Raw genomic sequence first — 26,899 nt, forward strand, 5'->3', positions numbered from 1 at the left:
GGGGAGGGGATCTGCAGGTCTGTAACCGCAATAGCGAGTAGCTGGCGAGAGAAGATCGGCTCCCGCCGCCGCCTCCAGTTGTCTCCTTTGTGCTCAGCTAAGCGCCTGAGGCTGGGGCCCTGCTGTGTCCTGGTCCCAGAGCCCTGCCCCGCCTCCTGCGGGAAGGTCGTGTCTTTAAGGTGGGGGCTTGATATTCTGAAGGCCTAAACCAAAAGGCCACAAGGGTCATCCGGTAATCAATCCTGTCAGCTGTGTAGTTAGCATTCTGTGCTATGGTTCAGAGATAAAGATTTCCACAGGGTGTTTACTGCGTGCTTGGCTGTGTTTCAGGCACTTTTTTGCACCTGGGATTAAAAGGGAGTTTATATGTGGGCATAAAAACCTCAAATACAACAAACAGAATGAAGAGCAGCTGATAAAATTCTGGGCCAGTGTAAGGAAGAAAGTAGAGTGTTCACAACCAGCTGGGGGAACTGAGTCATTCATTCATCAAAAACGCATGGAAGTCTACCAAGTTTGCTGGTAGGGACTGGGGGTGGTAAAGACATATGTCATATTTATCGCTGTTGTAGCATGCTACACATTGAACTATAATTATAACATTTCTATCACCTTATTTCTCCTGGTAACAAGAGTTCTCCTTCCTTTTGGAAAACTGCCCCGGCCATCCCCCTACCACACACACACACACACACTAACACATCCTTGAGTTCACTCCTATATTAAATTTGTGCAATGGTAAACCTGAACACCACCTCCAATCTTACCCACTTTCATCAGAGGGTGTGTGTGTGTGTGTGTGTGTAACCAAGACAGGTTCTGTAGAATACTTCCTTGGGTTTTTTATATAAAGAGAGGGGAGTATTTTCTGTGGGGGAGGTCTGCCTTCACTATAGATAGACAATGAAGCCAAATGGTAAACAGAAGCAAAGATAAGAAAAAGGAAAATGAAGAGGACATGTCCTGATGGTAACACAGAAGCAAACCAGGATATCCCCAAGAGCTGCTGTAGCTTCTGCTGCTCCTGGATTCTGGGATCTGCTCTCAACATTGGTTCCATTGAGCCTCCGTTTCTTTTTTTTTTTTTTTTTTAATTTTTTATTGTTGGTTGTTCAAAACATTACATAGTTCTTGATATATCATATTTCACACTTTGATTCAAGTGGGTTATGAACTCCCATTTTTACCCCATATACAGATTGCAGAATCACATCAGTTACACATCCATTGATTTACATATTGCCATACTAGTGTCTGTTGTGTTCTGCTGCCTTTCCTATCCTCTACTATCCCCCCTCCCCTCCCCTCCCCTCTTCTCTCTCTGCCCCCTCTACTGACATTCATTTGTCCCCCTTGTATTATTTTTCCCTTTCCCCTCACTCTTAAGTGAGTAAAGGCCTGTTCTGTCACTCACAACTTAAGGTCCAGGTCCCAGTATGAGAGACCAGGAGAAGGAGGTTTTATTTTAACTTAACATTAAAAAACAGACCTTAGGTTAGCAAAAATTTAGGAGAAGACTTTCTAGGCCAAAAAGTGGCAAAGTAAGATCCACAGGCCAAATTTGAATGACTACATGAGTTAAATGACTATATTTTAAATGATTATATAAACATGACGTCTTTTTAATTTTGCCTCTTGAGCCCAAAGTCTATCAGACCCTTTACAGAAAAAAAAAAAAAAATTTGCTCCTCCTGTGCTAGACAGAGAGGATACTCAGTAAGTTAAATATTAAACAAGTTAAATATAAATATACTCAGTAAGTTAAATATGAGAACAAGAAGGAGATAATATTAGAAAGGTAGGTTTATGGGGATTTTTTAAATTGTCCTGCCATCTATTTTAACCTTCTGTAATTTTAGATAATATTTAAAATAGCTGTATTTTCTGTTTTCCTCCCAAAATCTATTGTTTCCACTTCCCTACCAAGCTCTGTCCTGAGAAGCTGACTTGTATGGATAAATCACCAGGATCCTCTTGCTGTGTGACTTCCTGTTGAGTCTGACCAATGATAATCACTGGCAGAAAAATCACAAGAAGGGAAGTAGAAATAGCAGATTATGTACTGCACTCTTCTTCCTCTATGCTAAAGCAAAATTTGCCTTGGCTCTATCCTTGTATGACCACAATGCCCATCTAGAGGGCTCTCTTCCATGGTTTCAGTCTCTATGGTTCTCTAATAATGACATTTCCTTTCAGGCCTCTTTAGGCCTGGTCATAGTGGCTTCCACTGTTGCTGATTCCCTTAGCCTTGGCAACCTCAGTAAATGTCCTTTCTTATATTCTTTCAGTTAAACTATTTCAATTATTACTTATTTCCTGCTTAGACTTTGAATGGTAAGATATGCCAAAAGGTCACTGCTTTGCTTTCCTTAAAAATACTCGCATTTCTGGCCTAGATAAAAAAATGAAAACATATAAAACTCAGGCCTATTGTTTAGCAAATCAGCTGACTTTAACAGAAAAAGTAATGAAAAGGAACCAGAATCCCCAACCAGTTTCTAGAAGAGAAGATCTGGAAATCCCCATATAGTTGGACTTTCCTTCTCCAACCCCACATTCACACTGTATCAGCCCCCAACCTGGACAAACAGTTAGAACTCAGGATTATGGGCGTGGACACCTTCTAGCAGAAGACTAAGCAACATGGGTAATAACTAAATTTTTTTGAGTATTTATTTCATAGGAAATGAATATATGGTGAATTCTTTAGTATGTGTCTTTTAATGTCCAGAAATATCACTTGTGCAATAAAAAAATAAATAAATCAAAGGACAGGCTTCCCAGAAGGAGTACAAATCCCTAATTTGGTGTGGGTCACAAACAAGTAATTTAGAGCCAAATCAGAACTTGAATGCCGTAGTGGTAAATAAGGTTTTTATCTACAAAGCAACATGGAGCCACTAATTGGTTTTTAATTCTATGTGTTTGACATTAATAAGGTAAATTTGGGAATAATGAAAAATAAGTGATTGGAATATGGACAATTTGATCAGAGGAATTCCAACTGGAAAAAATAAAATTCTACAGAGACAACTCCCAAGTTAGAACCTCTCTATAAGGTAAGCTCTATGAGGAAGGGGATTTTATCTGTTTCATTCACTACTATCCCTAATACCTCGAATAGTGCTTAGCATATAATAAGCACTCAATAAATATCTGTTAAATATATAATATAGTTATCAAACTATTATCAATAAAAATCACAAATTAAAGGAAGACTAAAGGGTAAAGAAATACCCCAGTAGTAGAACACTGGCCTACCATATAAGAAGTCCTGTGTTTAACCCCCAGTACCACCACCAAAAAAGAAAAGAAAAGAATATAGGCAAATGAATAAATGACACTGGACCTTGAAAACATAGGAAAGAGGATCCAAGGAGTTTCACACACTTGCAGGAAAGAATCCTCCCTACCTCATCAATAAGTTCCAGAAAAGAGACTGTAATCAGAACTGTTATCCACTTACACAGAAAAGTGATAGTCTGCTAAGGCTGTCATTTAAAAAAAAAAAAAAAAAAAAAACAGACTAGGTGGTTTAAACACACAAATTTATTTTTGCACAACTCTGGAATCTGAAAGTCCCAAGATCTGGGTGTCAGCAGATTTGGTTGCTTCTGAAGCCTTTGTTTCCTTGGCTTGCAAATGTCTGCCTTCTTGCTGGGTCTTCCCATGGTTTTTTAAATATGTGTGTATGCACCAGATTTCTTCTTCTTGTAAGGATGTCAGTCAAATTTGAATTATAGCCTACTCCAATGTCCTCATTTTAACTTTAATCTTCTCTTGAAAGGCCCTGTCTTCAAATGAAGACACGTTCAGAAGTACTTAGGGTTAGGATTTCAGCATATCTCCTTTGGGGAAACATAATTCAGCTCATAAAAGAGACTAGCAGTACAATTGCACCATCCTGTTTATCTTTGTACTATGTCCCATGTGGACCCTCCTACTATGTGGAATGTCAGTAATGTTAGGCAGGATCCCGAAATTCCCCAGTTGCCCAGGCTCTTTCACTCTGTCCAATGGAATTCATGGTCCATTATCCACAAAATCCCCTGTATCTCAACTATGAATGTTCTCTTTTCTTCTTTCCCTATGGAAACCTGATTTTTCTTTTTGGGGGGGTTTGAGTGGTGGAGGGTGGGTACTGGGGACTGAGCTCAGGGGCACTTAACCACTGAGTCACATCCCCAGCCCTATTTTGTATTGTATTTAGAGACAGGATCTCACTGAATTGCTTAGCACCTTGCTTTTACTGAGGCTGGCTTTGAACTTGCAATCCTTCTGCCTCATCCTCTGGAGCCACTGGGATTATAGGCGTGTGCCACCGCACCCGGCTGAAACTTGGTTTTCACCTGAAGATACTGCTTCTCCAACAGCCATCTAAATTAGTGGCTATTTCTTCTTGTATACCCGATATCCTACTGGACATGGAGGTGTCTTGATTTTCTTCTTTGTATCTTTTTGACTCTTCTAGAACATATATACACACACACAAACACACACACACACGTGTGTGTGTGTGTGTTTGTGTGTGTATTACCTTCAGAACTTTCTTTTTTGTTTTTTAAATTTGTTCTAATTAGTTATAAATGATAGTAGAATGCATTTTTACACATTGTACACAAATGGAGCACAACTTCTCCTTCCTCTGGCTGAACATGATGTAGAGTCACACCAGAAGTATAATCATATAAGTAATAGGGTAATAATGTCCATCTCATTCCATTGTCCTTCCCATCCTCACACCCTCTCCCCTCCCCTCACTTCCCTCTGCACAATTCAAAGTTCTTTCATTCTTCCTCACACTCTCAAACCCCATTATGGATTAGCATCTGCTTATCAGAGAAAACATATGGCCTTTGGTTTTTTGGGTTAGGCTTATTTCTCTTAGCATGATATTCTCCAGCTCCATCCATTTACCTGCAAATTACATAATTTCATTCTTATTTTAGGCTCAGTAATATTCCATTGTGAATATAACACATTTTCTTTATCCATTCATCTGTTGAAGAGCATCTAGTTTGGTCCCATAGTTTAGGTATTATGGATTGAGCTGCTATAAACATTGATGTGGCTGCATCCCTGTAGTATGCTGATTTTAAGTATTTTGGGTATTAACCAAGGAGTGGGATAACTTGGTCACGTGGTGGTTCCAGTCCAAGTTTTCTGAAGAAACTCCATACTGCTTTCCATAGTGGTTACACCAATTTGCAGTCCCACCAGCAATGTATGAGTGTACTTTTTTCTCCACATCCTTGCAAACACTTATGATGCCTGTATTCTTGATAATTGACATTCTGACTGACGTGAGATGAAATCTTAAAGTTGTTTTTGATTTGCATTTCTCTAATTGCTAAGGATGATGAACATTTTTTCGTGTTGTTGATTGATTGTATTTCTTCTTCTGTGAAGTGTCCATTCAGTTCCTTTACCCATTTATTGATTGGTTTTTTTTTTTTTTTTTTGGTGTTAAGTTTTTGTGTTCTTTATATTTCTGTGAGATTAGTGCATATGGTAAAGATTTTCTCTCATTCTGTAGCCTCTCTTTTCATGTTATTGTTTCCTTTACTAAGAAGAAGCTTTTTAGTTTGAATGCATCCCATTTATTGATTCTTGATTTTACTTCTTGTGCTTGAGGACTCTCATTAAGAAAGTCAGTTCCTAAACTGACATGGTGGAAATTTGGGCCTACTTTTTCTTCTGTTAGGCACAGGGTCTCTGTTTTAGTGCCTAAGTCTTTGATCCACTTTGAGTTGATTTTTGTGTGGGGTGAGAGTTAAAGGTTTCATTTCATTTTGCTACTCATGGATTTCTAGTTTTCCCAGCACCATTTGTTGAAGAGGCTATCTTTTCTCCAATGTATATTTTTGGTGCCTTTGTCCAGTATGAGATAACCATATTTATGTGAGTTGATCTCTGTGTCTTCTATTCTATACCATTGTTCTACATGTCTATTTTGATGCCAATACCATACAGTTTTTGTTACTGTTGCTCTGTAGTATAGTTTAAGGTCTGGTGCTATGATATCTCCTGATTCACGCTTCTTGCTAAGGATTTCTTTGGCTATTCTGGGTCTCTTATTTTTCCAAATGAATTTTAGGATTGCCTTTTCTAGTCCTATGAAGAATGTCATTGGGATTTTAATAGGAATTTCATTAAATCTGCATAACACTTTTGGTAGTATGGCCATTTTGACAACATTAATTCTGCCTATTCAGGAATATGGGAGATCTTTCCATCTTCTAAGATCTTCTTCAATTTTTTTCTTTAGTGTTCTGTACTTTTCATCATAGAGTTATTTTTACCTCATTTGTTATATTGATTTCCAAGTATTTTACTTTTTTTTTTTGAGGCTATTGCAAATACAACAGTTTTCCTAATTTCTCTTTCAGAGAATTCATCACTGAAGATGAGAAATGAATTTGATTTATGGGTGCTGATTTTATATTCTGCTACTTTGCTGAATTCATTTATTAACTCTAGGAGTTTTCTGGTGGCTGCAAGCTTGGTTCCTCATACAGAAATCAGTAAACATAATTTATCACATCAATAGACTTAAATACAGGAATCATATGATTATCTCATTAGATGCAGAAAAAGCATTTGACAAAATATAGCGCTTCATGTTCAAAACACTAGAAAAAACTAGGGATAATAGGAATATACCTCAATATTGTAAGAACTATCTGTTAAGACCAAACACCCAAAGAAATCTCTCAAGACAGAGTCTCTTGCTTAGAAAGCAAAGCCTATTGACAGGTGAAGCCTGCCAGGCTGCCCAGTAGAGTGATGCAGCATCCAGAGTTATTTGAATAGGGTTTTTATATCTTTTTTACCAGAGAACTAGAGCAAGCTGGAAATGGCCTGGAGTGTAGTGTAGTAAGCTAGAATTGTCCTTGGGGGCAGGTGTTTGGGTAACAACAGATTTGGGTATTTAGGGACCTTGGAGGTGGGGGGACATGGAAACAGGGCATCCCAAGTTTCTATTTCTTGGAAGCTCATAAGCCCTGGCCCTGGGCCAAGAAGCAGTTCCAGAACCAAAATGGAGTCATTGATGTCCAGGATATCCCATTATTCTCCCTATTTTTTTTTTTTAATTATTGCAAAGGACTGGAGGTCAATCTTCTGTAGTTACTTCCTGCTGGGAAGGGTGGTCTCTAGGCAGGGAAGCTGGGGTCATAAGGTTTAAGGTTTTTTTATAGTTTCCAGGTATGGTCGTTCTGTGATTCTTCAGGTTTCCTTCAGGTTGGAGTCTCATATAGCTACTCGGGACCATCTGGTTGACTGTCTGGTGAAGATCTTTATCCAGTTCATTGGGAAATTTTGGAGGCCATTAAAAATTCAGGGACCTTTAAGAAGTACTAAGAGAATCATTAGTAAAGGCCCAATGAGTGTGGTTATCTACAGCCAGAAGTGCCCCAGTAGCCCTATATGCCAGGGGGAGTGAGTGGTCTCTTTTAGATATTTTTTTATAGCTGGTTTCTTTAGTTTATCTGCTGCATCTCTAACTATGCCAGACATGTTGACCTAGAAACAGCCTTCTTCCTGGAGGAAGGCACATAGGCCTCCCTCTTTTGCCAGTATATGGTAGAGGGCCCATCGATTTTAGAGGGCCACAGCCATCAAGGAGTGTACCTGAATTTGTAAAGTCAGCACCAAATCAATGACCTGTTGGATATCTGCAATAACCTGTGCTGTTTTTATAGTGAATAGAGGTTCTTAATCCTGCTGCTCCTATATTAATCCCAGGAGATGTTTTTAGCCCTATGAGTAAGGAAATAATTTGGGGTCTCCCCTGTGTCTGGTGTGTGTTGCTATTGGAATGGGTAGACATTGGTTGTGGGATTAAATGTCAGTTTGGGAAGTAAGAAAAATTAAGGTCTAGAGGCCAGTTTATGAGCCTTGCAAAAGATAAAAACCTCAGAAGTTAGGGGATATTAGGACTGTGGGACTGACATGAGTGTACATCTTAAGTTCTATTTTAAAAAATTATTAATATTATTATTTTGACTAAAATGTCCATGTGTGGCTGTGTTTTGGTTATATTCTCTTGCCAGGTGTTTAAGACCAAGTTGGTCAAAAATTGAATTTGTTTTTATCTGCTATTAAGAGTCACCTGAGTTCCCACAGGGGTTACCTTTGGGGAACTTGAGAGCAGCTTCTTAGCTCTTTTAGTGTCATCTGCTAGTTAGGTCTCCTTGATGAGGTGGCTTCCTTTGAAAACATTAGGGATATCTCCATTTTTCAATGACCCTCCTTTTTTGCAGCAAGTGAATGGATTGGCTTTCTGTTCTCCAGTGGTCTCATTAACCTCCCTGATCAGAAGGTAATGTGGCTCAGAGCTGTAGAGGTCCTTGGAGAAGTTTTCTCATTCTCTGGGTTCAGGCTGACTCAGAGAAGAGCCAAATATTGTTTGTTTGTTTGTTTGTTTTTGTCCTTTTATTTTAACCTTAATCTATCTTTCTTTCTTTTTTATTGAAAGAGGCTTTTTTTTGTATCTTTATTTTATTTAACTATTAGTAAATATGTGGTGCTGAGGATCGCACCCAGCACCTTGCATATGCTAGGCAAGCACTCTACCGCTCCTTAAAATTAATCTTTAAGCCTTGGTGTTAAACATTCAGCAAGCTAGTCTCACTAGTCTTAAAGTAAGAGTACTGGGCTTTAATTTCAATGTATATAAACTTACGGTCATTTATCCCTTATAATTGGAGTATGTATTAGTACTAAAAGTTAGCCTTATATCTTATTTGTCTTGTAGGTGATGGCTTATTATCTAAAATTAACCCAGTTTGTGTGGTTTTGAAGCAGTACATCTGCAAAACATTAATAGGCAAAAGTTATAAAGTTTATAAGAAAAATACAAAATGAAATTAACAATAGTAAAAGCATGTTCAGTCTGTGTGATAGCTAGCTTGAATTTTGGCTGCCTATTATATTATAACCTGTTTGAGATCAAAGTAATCTTTACAGCAAACATCAATCTTTGAATATAACTTTAAATTAGCTGATAAAGTGTTTTAGTTCTGATGGTGATTTTATTTTTGTCTCTTTCTTAAATGTCATTTTATAATGTTTGGATAGATAGTTTCCTGAATCTATATGAATGTTAATTAACACAATATATCATTACATTTAAAACATAAATCAGAGAAAAACTGAGAGAGATTTTAGGGGTTTGTTGTGTAAATAAATGGCAAAATGTTTTTATGTTTTACAAAATTACCTTTAAATCAATTAGATTCTCCTCATTATCTTTTAAAATTTTTTATTTAAATTTCTATTTCAGTGTGAAAAGTAACACAAATTGTCCATGTAACTTATTGACAACAGGTTACTTTATCCAGCTATGAAACATTAAATCCATGAATAAATATTAACCAAATTTATTACTTCTACATAAATCTGAGAATTAAAATTTAGAATTTAGGGTATATGGTAACAATAATTACAGGTCTGTATAGGTTAACAAAAAATACAGAATAGCCCTTAATCTCTTTTATATTTAGGTAACAGTGTTAATGATCAGAAATTGACTTAGTCAAAGTGAACAGATATAAGACAGTGGCCCTTATATGATCCTATACAAAAAAAAAAAGAGCACTTATTGGTTATCTTGTAGTAAAGTTACCTAAACTTTCAGTTTATAACTTTTTATATAAGATTTAGATTAGGCTTAGCTAGACATAGTAATCATATATATACAGTTATGTATGTTTTGGTGTGAACTATTTTATTATAATTTTAGTGACAACTATTTGTTTAACCAGTTACAAAATAATCATTTTAAGACTTTCAAACTCTAATTTGATCTATATTAAGCCCAAGGCCCATATCATTCAAAATGTAGAAAAAAAAATTGAAAGCATTCCCTCTAAAACCTGGAACAAGTCAGGGATGCCCTCGTTTACCACTTCTATTCAACATAATCTTGGAAACTCTAGCCAGAGCTATTAGATGAAAGAAATTAAAGGGATACAAATAGGAAAAGAACTCAAATTATCACTATTTGCCCACAACATGATTCTATATTTAGAAGATCTTCTAGAATATATTTCTTCTCTATTCTTAAATATTTTCAGCTTTTTAAAAACTCTTACCCTCACATCCTATCACTCACTGCATCTCCTTATGACAGTCATCTATATTTTTGCATAAATTCTCATTCCTTAAAGATAACAGCTTCTTTCTTACTGTTCCAACATCATGTAACTCTTTCATTTTTTTGGTGGGGGAAGTACTGAAGAGTAAACTCAGGGGCATTCAACCACTGACCCATGTCCCCAGCCCTATTTTGTATTTTATTTAGAAAAAGGGTCTCACTGAGTTGCTTAGCACCTCACTTTTGCTAAGGCTGGCTTTGAATTTGCCATCCTCCTGTCTAGCCTCCCAAGCCTCTCATTACAGGCGTGTGCCACTGAGCCCAGCCATCATCAAGGAACTCTTAAAAGTCTTCACAGACTTTCCTCCTGGTAATCAGATTTCTCTTTCCCTGATTTCCTGTTTTAGTTCATTTTCTGTTGCTAATAACACAATGTCACACAAACTGCATAAATTATAAATAAAAGAATTATTCTGGTTCATAGATATTATCCAAAGTTGAGGGGTCACTTCTAGTGATGGCCCAAAGATGGTGCAGGTCATGACATGGCAAGAGATAAGGAATGTGTATCTGTGTGTGTGTGTGTGTGTGTATGTATGTGTGAATGTGTTTTGTGTATATCTTTTGATCTCTTTTTTGTTTTTATAAAGTCACCAGTTTTAGTCATGGGAGTTGCATCCTGATGATCTTCTCTAATTTAACCAACTCCCAAAGGTCCCTCCTCTAAACATGGGAGCCTGGTAGTTAGATTAAGTTTCTACCTCTTGATACCTCACAATGGGCATTAAATTCCAGCTCTGAGTTTCAGAGGAATCAAACCATATTCAAACCATAGTTAATTCAATGATTTTATACACCACCTATCTTAGACACTACCAGAGGTTATTCACTAGAATTTACCATCATTAAATTGTCATTTTTCATGAACCACAAACACTTCATTCTTCAACTACCGCTTCTATCTCCCAAATTCCCTCCTACTACTAACTACCCCAACTTTAATGATTCTACAACTACGTCAGAACCAAGAATCTATTGGCCCTCCTTACTACTGATTCTCAACTGCTTCTATACCCCATTTTATTCTGAACTGATCTGAATTGAACCCAGGGGAGTTTAACCACTGAACAACAACCTCATCCCTTTTAAGATATTTTATTTAGAGACAGGGTTTCTCTGAGTTGCATGTTTTCCCCATTTCTACGTGCATGGAAATATCAACACCATAATCAATCTGCTATAAATTTCATGTATTGCCCTTATCAATTAATTTCCTAATCCAAGGGTTACTAATTGCACATCTTTCTCTGTTAAGCCTATAAAGTACCTTGGCCCTCTTTACTCTTAGTCTCTTAGGTTCCTGTAAAAACAAAAGCATTGAAAAGAGGACTTTCACATCTTACCCTTTGCAAATCTATTAACCTATTTCTTCTCAGACTAACACCTTTACTTATGTACTGCAATATTTAAAATATTTAACAACCATAATGGCAACAGCACAAACATGTCATCAGGGCAAATTGTAGAGTTTTCTACTGTTCCAGTTTGTACTCTTTAATTTCTGGATGATGGGCAGGTCCAGGGAGTCTCAGAGGACTGGAAATATAGTCTAGGTGGATTTAGGAGCATTCAATGGACTCAGAATTGTAGTTATTTATAAGCTATTCTGAAAGTATGTGTTATGGCTTGAATGTTTGCTCTTTTGAAATTTTACATTGAAATTTAATTGCCAGTCTCAGATTGTTGGAGATGGAATCTTTAAGAAGGCTGATAGAATAGGCCGATATCTTACACACACACACACACACACACACACACACACACAAACAAACATAAAATCTTTTTACATACAGAGACATATATTAATATATAGTTTTTTGTGGTATAGTGACTGGACTCAGGACCTGTGCCTGCTATGCAAATGCTCTATACCCTCAGCCCTTTTGTTTTATTTTAAAATGGAGTACTGCTAAGTTGCCAAGGTTTTTCTCAAACTTGCCATCCTTTTACCTCAACTTCCTGAGTAACTGGAATTACAGGTATGAGCTACAATGCTGGGCATTAAGTATATTAATGTATTAATGATCATTATGGCTGTGGTTATACTAATCTAGTGAATATCATTCCAGATCAAACCCAATCCACTTACTTTCTCAAAGATATTGCTTCATAAATTTTCTTCTCTTTACCACATCATTATTTATTTCTTCCTTCTACACACTCTATATATTCATACATACTATAATTCTGCCACCTTAACAAAAATTCCCCTTAACCTCAAATTCCCCTGAGCTATTACCACATATTTTTGTTTCTGTTTCATCAGTCTCCCTTGAAATATTTGGTTATTTTTATGATCTTCATTTCTTACTCTTTCCCCTTTTTCTTGAAGCCTTCCTATACTTTTTGCCCCTGCCACTCCAAAGAGTCTCTAATTAACATTAGCTTCCATGTTGCCAAATCCAGACATCAATCAGCTCTCTTCCTTTTATTGGCTAGTGGTAGTCACCATTTAACCTAGATGAGCCTATTTCCATTCTTGAAACATTGTTTTGATTCCTGCTTATAATTTTTATTTTATTTGGTTTCATTCATTGTGTGTTTCTTTAATCCCAAAACAGTTCTACATCACTGGCAGTATTGTTGAGAAGTTACTAAACCAATGAATGTTCAACTCCTGGCTTATTTTGAAGAGTGATTTTTGCCAATTATTGAAGAGAGTTATAAGCTAGATTACCTCGTATCCTTAGCAGGTTACAAATAAAGTAAGTCTGAAATCAAATTACTGTATACACATTCACACACACATGTGTATTATAATGAATGTGAATGTATGTGAATATATGTGCACACACACAATATATATATATATATATATATATATATATATATATATATATGTGTGTGTTATTTATAGGTTCTTTTTTTTTTTTGTATCAGAAATAGAACTCAGGAGCGCTTAACCACTGAGCCACATCCCCAACCATTTTTATATTTTATTTTGAAACAGGATCTCACTAAGTTGCTAAGGCTCTTTTTGAATTCATGGTACTCCTGTGTCAGCCTCTTGAGCTGTTGGGATTTCAGGCCTGTGCCACCTCACCCATCTTTTTATAGTCTTTCAATATTACATTATGTGTTGACCAACTTTGCATTGCGGTAATCAAAATACCCAATGACAACAACTTACAAGAAGAAAAGTTTATTTTGGGCTCAAGGGTTCAGAGGTTTAGTCCATGACCCAACTGCCTCCATTCCTCTGTGCCTTTGGGGCCTGTGAAGGGGCAGAACATCATGGCAGAGGGGGGTGGTGGATGAAAGCTGCTCAGCTCATGGCCTCTGGGAAGCAGAACAAGAGAGGGAGAGGTAGCCAAGATCAAGCTAATCTCTAAGGGCATACCTCCAGAGAACTACTTCCTCCAGCTATGCCCAATTTGCCTGCAATTACCACCCAGTAGTTTATTCAAATTTTTAATCCACCAAATGGATTAATCCACTGATGAGTTTATAGTTTCATCATCACCTAGAAGGCCTTTCTGAACCTTTCTGTCTTCAGAACTTGTGTTTTCAAAACACAAGTTATTGGAGGACATTTCTAGATCAAAACCATAATATTACATATGCATAATATTGCATATAATGTGTATATATATTATATATGTATATAATGTGTTTATTTATATATGTATACACACACACACACACACACACACACACACATATATATATATATATATATATATATATATATACTCACACATATATAAACACACATTTATTACCAACAAAGTACAAATAAGTCATAAAACCTCTGAAAACTTGATAAAAATCTCAATTCCTTATTCTTTTATGGCCTCTGACTACACAGTCCATAAAAGATTTGTACAAAGACATTATTTTGGAATCATGCCTTGGGCACCATTGCAAAAATTTGAAAGGCTCTCTGTTTAAACAAGAATGTGGAAAAATCCTCATGTCTGCACACATTTCAAATACTCCCAATTTTTTTCTCCCAAGGGTAAAACCTATTACTAACTGAAAACCTATTACTAACATTCATTTAGTGATGCTGTAAAATTTTTCTTGTTAATCTGAGATTTTTAAAAGTAGCTTAAGCTCTTATAACAGATGTCTAACCTTCTTAAGGAATTCTGTCTTTCAGCACCTGGAGTTTGCATTCCTAGTTAGGCAAATGACCACCCCTAGAATGGATGCCTAAACACACACACACACACACACACACACACACCCCTCATCTACCACACACACATTTTTATGTCACATTTGTGTGTGTGTGTGTGTGTGTGTGTGTGTATGTGTGTGTGGTGCTGGGGATTGAACCCAGGGCCTTGGGGATGTGAGGCCTTGTGCATTACTCTACCAACTGAGCTATATCCCCAGCCTATATGTCACATTCTTTAGGCATTTCTCTCACATTTCCTAGAATTTTAAATTTTAGAATGTTTGAGACAGTATTCTAGTTCTCTCAGTTCTACTTCCAAACAGTTCTTACTCTGGAGAATTCATTCAATCTGTTTATTATTTGTCAGCTATTAGGAATGAAACTGTCAGTATAGAATCATTTTGACTAAACAAAACAAAAAACACCAGCAATTCATATAATTCAACCTAATCCAAACATTTTTTTTTCAACCTGAACTCTTTCTGAGTTTCATGTTATATACTCAATTGATGACTTGTTCATATTCGTTTTAACTGGTATTTATGCACCAGTGACCAAAACTGATCTCTTGATTTCTTCAATATCTCCTTCTCCTCTATGCACTTCATCTCTATAGAGAATACCTACACTCTAAATAAACCCTAAATAAACATATCTCTTTCACACCCCACATCTGTCTGTCAGTATGTTCAGTCAACTTAAGTCTCAAAATATAACTAAAATTAACTGAATTTCTTCCCTGACTGCTACCATCATGATGCAAAACCCCATCATTTCTCACCTGGATTTTTGTTATAATCTCCTTTCTAGATCTCTTGTTCCTGCCCTAGTCCTCCTTGAGTTTGTTATCTACCCAACAGAGTAACTTAAAAGATGGCAGAATATGTCATTTATTTGTATATCAACCTCTAGGGGTACCTTACCTTTCTCAGAATACAATTCAAAGTCTCTATCATAGTCTGCTATGGTCATTCCCTTTTTCTGACCTCTTATCTTTGCTTCCTTTCATTCCTTTTTCCACTAAATTATTGCACTTACACTTTATATTCTTTGAATAAGTTATGCATATTCTTGCCTCAGGGCCTTTTCATTTAATAGAACCTTCCTCCTGGTAAGACTGCTGCTTGTCACATGTCAATAACTGCATGATGTACTCCCCAGATTTCATTCCGAAATTTTCTCAAATCACCTTCTCTGAGAGACCTTCCCTATCCTTATACAAAATAGCAACTCAATTTCTCCCTCTTTCCTTCCCTCCCTCTCTTTCTTCCCCAAATATTTTTTAAATTATTTATTTTGTGACACAGTCTTGCTAAATTTCTTAAGGCCTCACTAAGTTGCTCAGGATGGCCTCAAACTTACAATTCTCCTGCCTTAGCCTACCATGTCACTGGGATTATAGGTGTGCCATAACATGTCCAGGGTCTAATCTCTTTCACTCTGTATATTGCCCATTCTTTTCTATACAAGTTAGCAATTCCTGCAGATGTTTATATGTTTATTTATCTGTCCAGTCTATATGAGGAATGGATCTTTCCCTATGTGGATTACTTCTGTATCTTTAGTACATACAATAGTACATACAATTGGCATGTAATACCTGTTCTTAAAGTATGTATCAGATAGTGACTGGAGGTATAGCTCAGTGTTATAGTACTTTGTAGCATGCGTGAGGTCTTTGGTTTGATCTTCAGCACCAAAAAAAAAAGAAAAAAAAATATATATACACATATATATCAATGTATGTATATGTATGCATATGTGTGTATACATATATATCCAACAAATTATTGGATAAAACATTTGATAAAGAATTATTAAAGGAAACCAGGCATAGTGGCACACACCTGTAATCCCAGCTACTTGGAAGCTGAGGCAGAAGGATTAAAGTTCAAAACCAGTCTGGGCAATTGACTCTATCTTAACACCAAAAAATAATTTTTTAAAATTATTAAACTAATCATGATAATGCTGATAAAATAATTTTTAAAGTAAATTTTTAAGAAAAATGAATTTTGAAAAAATAAATTAAAAAAAAAAACAAACAAAACTATCTGGTCATAGTGGTACACACCTGTAATCCCAGCAGCTCCAGAGACTGGGGCAGGATGATCTCAAATTCAAAGCCAGCCTCAGGGACTTAGCAAGGCCCTATGCAACTCAATGAGACCCTTTCTCTAAATACTATAAAATAGGCCTGGGGATGTGGTTCAGTGGCCGAGTGCCCCTGAGTTCAATCCCTGGTACCAAAAAAAAAAAAAAAAAAAAAGTACCTAGACCTTAATAGATAGCAGGCATAATTTTTAAAATTTAGAGAAACAAGTTAAACAACAAGCTTTGCCATGAGGACACTTTAGCTTTTACAAAAGATATAGAATAAACTCAATAATACAAGGAAAAACAAGCTCAGTTTCTCCTACTATACTCTCCTAATACAAAGCACTTCTGTGACCCTGAATACATGTGCCCCTCCATGGCCCCCAAGCAATTCTGAAGCAGATTTTCCATTGGACAAGCTGAGTGTCTTCTAATTTAAATTAATTCTGAAATTATCTCCTTGGAAATAGTGTCAGAGACTATAGTTTGAGGTATCAGCCCCACAAGATTCCCACCCCACTACCCCAATTTAGATACCAGTTACTTCATAGGTTATGGTCTTGTTTCTAAACAACTGGCTATAAATTGAGGTTCCCATAATCTCCTCCTTGGGTTCAACTAATTTACTGAAGTGGAAACAACAATTTATTATAAAATATATTAAAAATGATACAGACAAACAGATGGAAGAGATGCACTAGGTGAGATATGGAAGAAGGGCATAGAGCTTCTGTATCTTCTATAGGCATGCTATCATCCAGGAACCTCAACTTGTTCAGCTAGTTGGAACACAAGTTTTGTTTTGTTTTGTTTTGTTTTTACTTTTTTTTAATGGAAACTTCATTACTTAGGCATGATTAATTGCATCACCCATTGGCCATTGGTGATAAACCTCCAGAACCTCTCCCCTCTATGAAAGTAGAATATGAGACCAAAAAGTCCCAAAGTTCTTATCTTGCCTTTATCTTTCTACAACCAGCCCTCATTCCAAGGAGAAACCAACTGATTAACATGCAAACAGACACATCATTTTGGAGATTCCAAGTATTTTGTGAGTTTTGTGCCAAGAAACAGGGATGAAAACCAAATACGAATTTCATACTATCACAAGCACAATATCTGAAGTCTAGTTTTTGTTTAAATGACATTTATTTATTACAAATAAATACATTTCTGCTTTGGAAAAGGAGAAGAGAAAAAAGACTTATTGACTCCTACTGTCATTTGAAAGATTTTCCATGGCTGCCCCAGTAGTGTAGGTAAGAAAAAATATAAAGTGAGTCAATATCGAGAGAGGTAAAGGGAATCTTAGCAAAGAGAATTCACAGGAAATCTGGTAGGAGGTCAACAGTTATTGTTACCAGATTCCTTGGTCAGAGGTCTGACAAATGGGATACTAAAAGAATATGGCCACTCACCTCAATAACAAAATGGAAAAGTAATTGTGAAAATCAGGAAAAGAAATTTAAACAGTATAGTTATACCATAAAGACAAAGGGGACCAGGATTTCCATCCTTGTCTTCAGGGGTACTGGCATGAACTCCCAGAATATATGGTCAAGAGAGACCAGAAATATGCATAGTTAAGCAGTCTTGATGGGTCTGGCTGACCATTATCTCAGAATTGGTCAGAATTTGGGGAGATAAGAATGTATCTGTTGCCTGGAAGGTTGTTTCACCTTATCACAGATGTTTATTGATTAGACTTGGAATTCATGATGATTCTGAGCAGAGTGTGAGCTATGATAAAAGGTTCCTGATCTCTGGGCTACGAACATCTGACAGGCCAGGTACTGTCAAAAGTCCCACAAATTCATATGTACATCAAGAATTATCTATAGACTACATAAATAATAGAGCTGTCATAAAGCATATTTCAAACGTTTAAATGAACACAAGTGCAGTTTAATAAATTTAAATTTAGTTATAAGTATTAGTAAAATCATAAGATTTATGACTATGTATTTTTCCTTTGAAAATAAAACAATTATTTATGAAAGGAGATATTAATTAGACCTTTTATGTTAAAAAATATTGAAACGATTATAAGAGGATGAAACACACAGCATTTTTTGCAGGAAGCCTATTTTACGGGCTCTATAGGAAAGGCTGTAATCAAGTAAGAGTTTCAAGTAAAATTAACTGCTAATTGGAACAAACTTCAACAGTTTTTTCCAAAAGAAAATTCTAATCCATATTTCTTACACCACAGTATCCAACATTCAGACAACTATTGCTAGACATGCAACTGGGAAAATATAATGTGGTTCTCATGATCATGCTATATCATTAACACAGACAAGATATGGTTGTGTCTTTTTCTTTTGTTGTGTACCGGGGATTGAACTCAGTGGCACTTGGCCACGGAGCCACATCCCCACCCTGCTTTGTATTTTATTTAGAGACAGGGTCTCACTGAGTTGCTTAGCACTTGGCTTTTGCTGAGGCTGATATTGAACTCAGGATCCTCCTATCTCAGCCTCCCGAGCCTCTGGGATTACAGATGTGTGCCATTGTGTCCGGCATGTTTGTGTCTTTTCACAGGCTACAATATTTTCATCAGTGGCAGTTCACTGAATACGTGTGGGGCACCTTGTAGTGGTAGTGGGCAATCAGAAGATCAGGTTCTTTTATTCCAATCTTAATATTCCAATGCCTGTAACACTCAAGTCACACATCACACATTACATATACATATAAATATAAATAAATATATAAATGTGTGTGTGTATATATATATATATATATATACATATATATATAACAGAAAGATTAAGAAAGGGTTAAGGGGCAGTCACAGGGGTTTAGGAAACTGAATTGAGAGCAAAGGCAGAGAGCAAATATGAATGCAAAGAGTCACTCTAGGAGATCAGATAAAATTACTTGTTTATAAGAAGAACTTGTTCAGGGCTCAGAGCTGTCAAAGCTCAGGAACTTATTCCTAGAGTAAGCAGGCAAGGACATAAAGAAGTTATTATAAGCAGCAATTAAACATGTTTTTAAGAATCTAGAATGAAATATAATGTGTTATCAGCTAGTGAATATCAGTAGAGAAATAAAAACAATACAAAAATCAATAATCAGATACAGAAACTCAGCAGATGAAAACCAAAAAATAAATGGAAATAATGCAACCAACAACAAACTCTAGAGTGAAAAAAAAATCACTGGATGAGTTTAGTAGTAGATTGGAGATTATAAAATGAAAACTGAGGAAAGATCAATAGAAAATACTTAATCTGACAAAACGGACAACAGATTAAAGATAAATAAATACAAAATGGACAACAGATTAAAAATAAATAAATCTTGTTAGAAAAGTTGGCACATGTCTGTAATCTTGGCCAGCCTTGGCAACTTAATGAGATCCTATCTCAAAATATAAAATAAAAAGTGTAAGCTCAGTGGTAGCTTCCCCAACATGTGCAACACCTTGAGTTCTATCCCTAGTATGGAAAAAAAAAGGAACAAAATTGTCCTTAAAAAATAATCTAAAAAAATTGATAAGCAAAAGTTCAGAAAATTTGTAACCAAAGACCTATTCTATAAAAAAAGAAATTCAAGAGGACCTAGGCACTTGTAGTTCCAGCTATTCTGAAGACTAGGTAGGAGAATGCCTTAAACCCAGGAGTTTGAGGCCAACTTGGCCAACATAGAGAAACTTCCATTGAAGGAGAAGGAAAAGGAGAAGAAAAAGATGTCCAAGAGGTTCAAGAAAAGACTACCAAATAAAACTTCAAGTTTAAAGGAAAGAATGAATACCTAAATATGAGAATAATTTTTCAAAATATTAATTTTTTTCTTTTCTCTTTATTTCGCTAAGTGACAATTTATTCTTTAAAGCAAAAGATAATAATAACAACTGTTAGTGTTTATAAAGAATGAGAAGTAAAATTCATGATAACTACAACACAGAGTAATAAGTGAATGAATCAATGAAATTAAATTTTCATGAGGTTGAAGTGTGAAAGACTTTCAAAACTTTGGAGAAAACATGATCCAATTTATTTATGTGTACAGTATTGTACTGAATATAAAACCTAACAGAGATATTTTATAAAAATAAACACATGAAAATATAGATGCAAAAAAATCTCCAACAAAATATTAGCAAATTAAATCTAGCAATAAACAAAAGGAATAATAGATAAATACCAAGTAAGGATTACTCCCAGTAATGCAAAATTGATTTAACATTAAAAAATCAAGTCAGTGTAGTTCAACATAATGATTAACTCAGTAGATTTGATAAAAATGCAACATGAATTTATAATTTCTAAAACATCTATCAGTTGAGAATAGAAGAAAACTTCCATAATATCATAAAAAGCATTTATGATATCATATTAGATGGGGAAATATTTCATGGCTTCCTTCTAAGATTGGGTACAAAGGAAGTATATATGTAAATATATATGATATAATATAAAATATATATACATATATATGAGATATAATTATTTAAGTAGAAAATCCTAAGAAATCCAAAAAGTTACCACTAGAAAAGAGAAAGCACAGAGTACAAAAATTAGTTGTACTTCCAGTTAGCAGCAACAAATAATTAGAAAATAATTTGGGGGTGGGTACCTGGCATTGAACCCCAGAGTGCTTTACCACTGAGCCACATCCCCAGTCCCTTTTTAATTTTTTTTTTATTTTGAGACAATCTCACTAAGTTGATTAGGGTCTGGCTAAATTACTGAGGCTGGCCTCAAACTTGGAATTCTCCTGTCTCAACTTCCTATGTTTCTAGGATTATAGGCATGTACCACCACACCTGATAGAAAATAAGTTTTAAGGCCAGAAGTGCAACTCAGGGGTAGAGAACTTTCCCAGCATGTATGAGGTTTTGTCCCAAGCAGTGCCAAAAAATAATAACTAAAAGTTTATTTACTGTACTACTATAGTGCATACTATTTTTAGAATTAAGTTTAATAAATGTATATAAGACTTCAGATCTGAACATTACAAAATATTGTTCATAGAAATTGAAAAACATCTACAATGGAGAAACATTCTGTGTTCATGGTTTAGAAGAACAATTTGTTTAAGAGACTGATTCTCTCAAAAATTGATCTGTACATGAAGTATAATTCTATTTCATATCCCAATAAGCTTTTGGGTAGAAATTGACAAGTTGATTTGAGAATTGTGTGTTTGTGTGTACTGGGGATTGAACCCAGGGTATTTTACCACTGAGCTACATCCCGTCTTTTTTTTTTTTTTTTTTAATTTGAGAAAAATTCTTGCTAAGTTGCTGAGGCTGTCTTGGAACTTGCCATATTCCTGTATCAGCCTTCTGAATTATGGGGATTATTGTGCATGGCACTGATTTGATATCTAATATAAAATGAAATTACTAGAATGGTCAAAACCATTTTAGAAATGGTGAACTTAACTATTGGTTTTCATATCTTAACTATAAAATTAGCAATGAAGACTGCAATATTGCCATAAGGAAATAATTCCGTGGAATAAAATAGAGAATCTGGAAGTTCTGTATATATGTTTAATTGATTTTTGCTTAAAGATGCCAAGGCAATTTAATGAGAAAAGGACTGTCTTTTCAAAAGCTGAAAGAACTACCACTTTAGAAAACTATTTATCACTAATATTAAATATACTCATTCTGTGGTCCTCACCTTCCTGTAAAAATGTGGCCAGCAAAGAAAATTGTGTTTGTTTTCTCTTCTTTCTGCCTCATTTTCCTTTCCTTTTTACTCCTACTTCATTTAGGCTTTCCATTCAAGTTTTAGCATGCAGCAAGTTTTTCCAGTTTCTCTTTTCTAATGGTTCCTGGCAGAAGATAACTGATATGAGTGACTCACAAGAGCTAGTCCTCACAAAGTGTTTTGATTTGGGATCACACATGTTCTTGAAGCCATAAGGACTCATTCCATCTCTAGTGCTATGAGGAATGTCAAAATAAATAAATAAACAAACAAACAAACAAACAAATAAATAAATAAAGGAAGAAGAAGGGCAGTAATAATCATAAAGCTTTCACTTTTGGCTAAGTAAAATGAAGTGCAGGTTAAAAAAATCTTTAGGAGGTGAAGTATTTGTTGCATCGGATTAATGTAGATACATTTGCAATTATCAAGTTGTAGGAGCTGCCAAAAAAGAAGTAAATTCAGATTTGATGGGTTTTCCATAGCAAAGGAATTATAGTCAAACAAATATATAATCAAGGTCCACACATTTAGCAGTTGGTGGAACTCATTTTGATTTGATTTTCTGACTTTGGAATATGAGCCAATTCATGGTGATATCTGAAAGCATCTGAAACTGCATCCCCCAAAATAATAAATAATATAATATTCCAAAGCAATTGAAGAAATTCAAATCTCATGAAAGGCTTAAAAAGTGTAGAAATGCTATTCTCTAGAGGTTTCCTAATCAATTCATCTGTTTGATGTTTGTAGAAAACAATTGGATCAGGGTAGATTGGGGAGAAATCTAAAACTTTAACCAGTTTAACTCTAATCATTTCTTCTGTGTCTGATTTTAAGAACTGTAAGTTCTGAGATTTTATTCCATTTGCAAATAAATGTTACCCTGCCAATTTCAAGGATCTTGGCAGGAAATGTGAGATTCTTGGTTTAGACAAAAATAACAGTACCTAGAATATCAACATTGCACCAGATCCCCAAGCTAAGGTCACAAATGCTTATAGGAAGAGGGTCAGGTAATTTCTGCATACTAAATGGGATGTGTTACAAGAGAGGACACTCAAGCTTAGGTACACTGAATCTTTTATAATAGTTGGTAAGCTTGCTTGGCCTTTGCCTCAATGGAAGATATTATCTTTTTAATCTGTACTAGAAAGAAAATTACTCTTTATTCTGAAGGGAGAGATGCTACCTCTATTTTCCAAGGCTGTTTGCTATACAAACATGCTGAAAAACTGTCTTGATGGAACAAAGAAAGTTAGAGACTGCTTACAAGACATGAAGAAATTTGGGGCATCCATTGAAGAATGACTCCAAATAGCAGATCTATTATTTTTGCTTATGCACATTAACCTAGTCACTGTCATTGGTCTGCTTGTCATCAAATTAATGATCTCTTTAGTGTGGCAGATCAAATACTGTTTGCCTTTACATGGCGATGTTACTTTTCCTATTCTCTTATAAACAGTCTTCAGTTATCTTGACTATGCTGATCACTTTCATATTCTGCAGAATGTCATGACTGTCTATTCTATAGATAGAATTGTGATTTGTGTCTTTATCAGTTTTGTGTTGCTTTAACAGAATATCCAGAACTTGGTAATGTGCAAAGGAAAGATGTTTATTTGACTTATAATTCTGTTGTAAACACATGAGGTCTCTGTCTAAAGACAACCTTCTTTGCTGGCAATATGGTGGAGAAGGACAAAGGAAAATGGCCTCATGCAGAAGGTGCATATATATAAGGAAGGAAGGAAGAGACTACATAGAGCCAGGCTTTTAACAACTCACTCTTATAGGAACAAAACCAGTCCTGTGAGATCTGACTCACTTCTGAGATGAGATATCATTACTGCATTCATGAAGGTGGATCCCCTACTACCTAATTATCCTCTACTAGGTCCCATATCTTAAAGCTTCTACCCCCTCAATATTGCCACAATGGAGACCAAGCTTCCAGCACATTAACCTTTGGGAAATAAATTGTGTTCAAATCATAGTACCTTGTAATCAAGGGGTGACAAGTACCTTCAGTGTTCTAGTAAGACGTAAATATGTCCTATAATATTTCCAGAGTAATGATCTGGGGAATATTGAGTTATTTCTTATAAATCAATGGCTCTTGATTAGGGATGATCTTATCTCAAAGAGACATTTGGTAACTTCTAGAGATGTTTTCAGGTGTTAAAAACAGCCAGAAGGGTGATGGCATCAAGTGGTAGAGGCTAGAGAAGCAATTAAACATCCTACAATGCATGAGGCAGTCCCTCCAAGAATTATCCAACCCAAAATCTTAGAAAAGATTTAGAAAACTCACTTTTAAGCAGTATATATGTTATCCCTTGAAAGTTCTACACAATGTAAAGTACAGTACACTTGGGCCTGTTTGCATTTTGTACATCATGTTCACAGCAACTGATAATACTGCTTTGATCCTTCAATTGAGTGACTTAAAGGCTGCATGATTTGAATGTGGCCTTGCACAAAAGAGGGTTTTATGTAGATTTATGTTGTAGTGAAGGCTACTCTGCCACTTGGGACATTCATATGGCTCCAGTTTACCCTTGTTCCTGGCCCTGGTACTTGTCTTCTTTCCAAGGCACAGAGGTTTTAGCCATAGTTCTTGCCATGCCCATGGTGATAAAGGCCTCACCATTTCTGCTTGTCCCACCAACACAGATGAAGGAGCCCCTATGTAAGATACTGACTAACATAAGGAGACCACTTTGAAATGGCTTTTAAATAAAATAGAGTTGAAAAGATTCCAGCTTCCCTCCTGGACACTTTAAAGGCAAGGAGGGTGATAACACAGCCTGAAAGTGAAGGGGAGTAAAGTGCCATGGGGCAGACCAGTGAGAAACAAGAGATGAGAAGAATGCAGTGGAGAATGTTATGCTTCCTACCACAGGTTGAGCTGAGGTACAGTCTAGATTAGCACTGCAGGACTCAGCATTTGACTGTTTTCCTACGAATGTGGAATATTCCAGCACAAGAGCATATCACATTGCAATTGCTTTCCCTTATTCATACCTCACTCTTTTTCTTCCTGTGCTCTTTTGTCCTCCTCAATGGAGCATTGGTACGTAGTTTTGCCTCAGGTACCAGAAAATGAGAGAACAATGAAATATAGTTTGTGAGGAGATTATATGGATGAGTTGAAGTTACATTATGGAGAATCTTCAATGTCAAACTAAAGATTAAAACTATGCTTAGGTTCCAAGACTGTAGGATTCTGTATTCACACAGAGTGGCAGGAATTGAACTCTACATCAATAAAGTGACTCAGTACCTGTCCAGTCATTCATTAGCTAATTAACCTGGGGAACAAATATTGCTGATTCTTTCTCTTCACATAATCCCTATGAATCTTTCACTTAATTGCAGGGGCTGTACTCTCTCCTACCCATAACTCTTCTGTTAGGAGTTGGGGAGAAAAGGTCTGCCAGAGATAAACCAAGGCTTCTGTGGGAAATTGGTTAACAAGAAAATCTGTAGTAACCACACCAAGAAATTTTCACTTCCTTACCTTTCCCTTCCTTAACAGAGGGTCTATTTGATACTCAGGAAATTTAAGAACCTCCAAACAGAACTTCTGTTCTATGACCATTATCAATGTCTCTATACTTGAGGCAGTTTTTGAAACCACCATGGAGTCTTGTGAGTATTGTGTTTCTGACTTACATATTTTTGAGGAGAAATAAAGACATAACTTATAAAATAGATGATCAATCAATCAATGTGAAAATTGCAAAATGTGTTTGGATTCAACCATCACCATATCTAATAGAAATGATCAAATCTGCAAGTTGGTTAAATATATCTTTCAATTTCACTTGTGATTTTTATGGTTTTAAGAAATGTAGTCTTTATGACTTAGGATGAGGGAAAAGAGAAATAATATAAAAAAAGTTAGTGTTGGATGAATTTCTGTACAATGAGTTTTGAGGTTAAAAAAAAGAGATGCAAGTATTGTTTGAAGGGAGAATAGTATTTTGATTGTACAAAGAAAATGCAAATCTCTGCAAGTACAGGCATGGTTCAGGCTGCCCTTTTTTATAAAAGAAGTTTACATCTATAAAGGAAATCTACCTTAGTAAAATAAATATCTAGAGGATGTAAACAGGCTTTAAAAAAATCTTACATGTCCCTTTCTGCCTAAGATCTTTTCACAGAAAGAAGAGATTGGGGTTTGATACCTGACTGAGAGATTACCAAGAGATTGCAGCAAGTGGCTGTTTCCTGGAAGACTTTGTCTGCAAAACAAGGCAAGCTTTGCTGGCTGCACTCACTCATCTCAACCTTCCATCGTCTGCACCACCTCCTTTACTCCTAGAAGTCCAAGGCCCTATCCTTTTGTTTAGCTCTATGTAAGCTTCCACTGTCTAAGCATCCTTTGAGTCTCATGTTGTTCGTGTGTAGTTTCTGTATTTAGTACATCAATAAATTTGTCTGGTTTCTTCACTATTAATCCACATATTGTGTTCCTTTATATACTAAAACTATTGAACCTTTAACGAAAAAGAACAAATTTAAAGCTTTGCTGCAACATTCACGTGGTATAGAGGTGTCTAATGGCTTCCTGCAGAAGCACACCCTCAGACAAAGATTCAAGAAGCAGTTTATTCAGGACAAAGTACCAGGAAAGAATGGGGAGAGTAGAAGAAGTGCAAACACAAAAGAAAGGAAGCCAAGAGAACCATTATCAAACTATTTACCACTATGGGCAACTGGAGACAGCTCAAGGTAACAGTGAACAACATACTTCAGAGTTGTCCCAATCAAGGTGGAGGTAGCCAGTATATTTATTTTCCAAGTCCTTATCTTTTATTGGATGAAGTCTACTCTCCT

General features: G+C 35.9%; 1 long non-coding RNA gene across 1 annotated transcript; it reads left to right on the forward strand.

Moving 5' to 3' along the window:
- The first annotated feature begins 11 nt into the window (after window positions 1–11).
- LOC124101703 (uncharacterized) lies at window positions 12–26,519 on the forward strand. The gene is made up of 3 exons (XR_006854694.1): window positions 12–179; window positions 2,940–3,059; window positions 26,212–26,519. It is a non-coding gene; the product is annotated as an uncharacterized LOC124101703 (long non-coding RNA).
- Window positions 26,520–26,899: the final 380 nt, after the last annotated feature.

This window comes from Marmota monax, unplaced genomic scaffold (genome assembly GCF_021218885.2).
Source record: "Marmota monax isolate L192 unplaced genomic scaffold, Marmota_monax_Labrador192_F-V1.1 WCK01_AAM20220418_F8-fsc00052, whole genome shotgun sequence".
Classification (NCBI taxonomy): Eukaryota; Metazoa; Chordata; class Mammalia; order Rodentia; family Sciuridae; genus Marmota; species Marmota monax.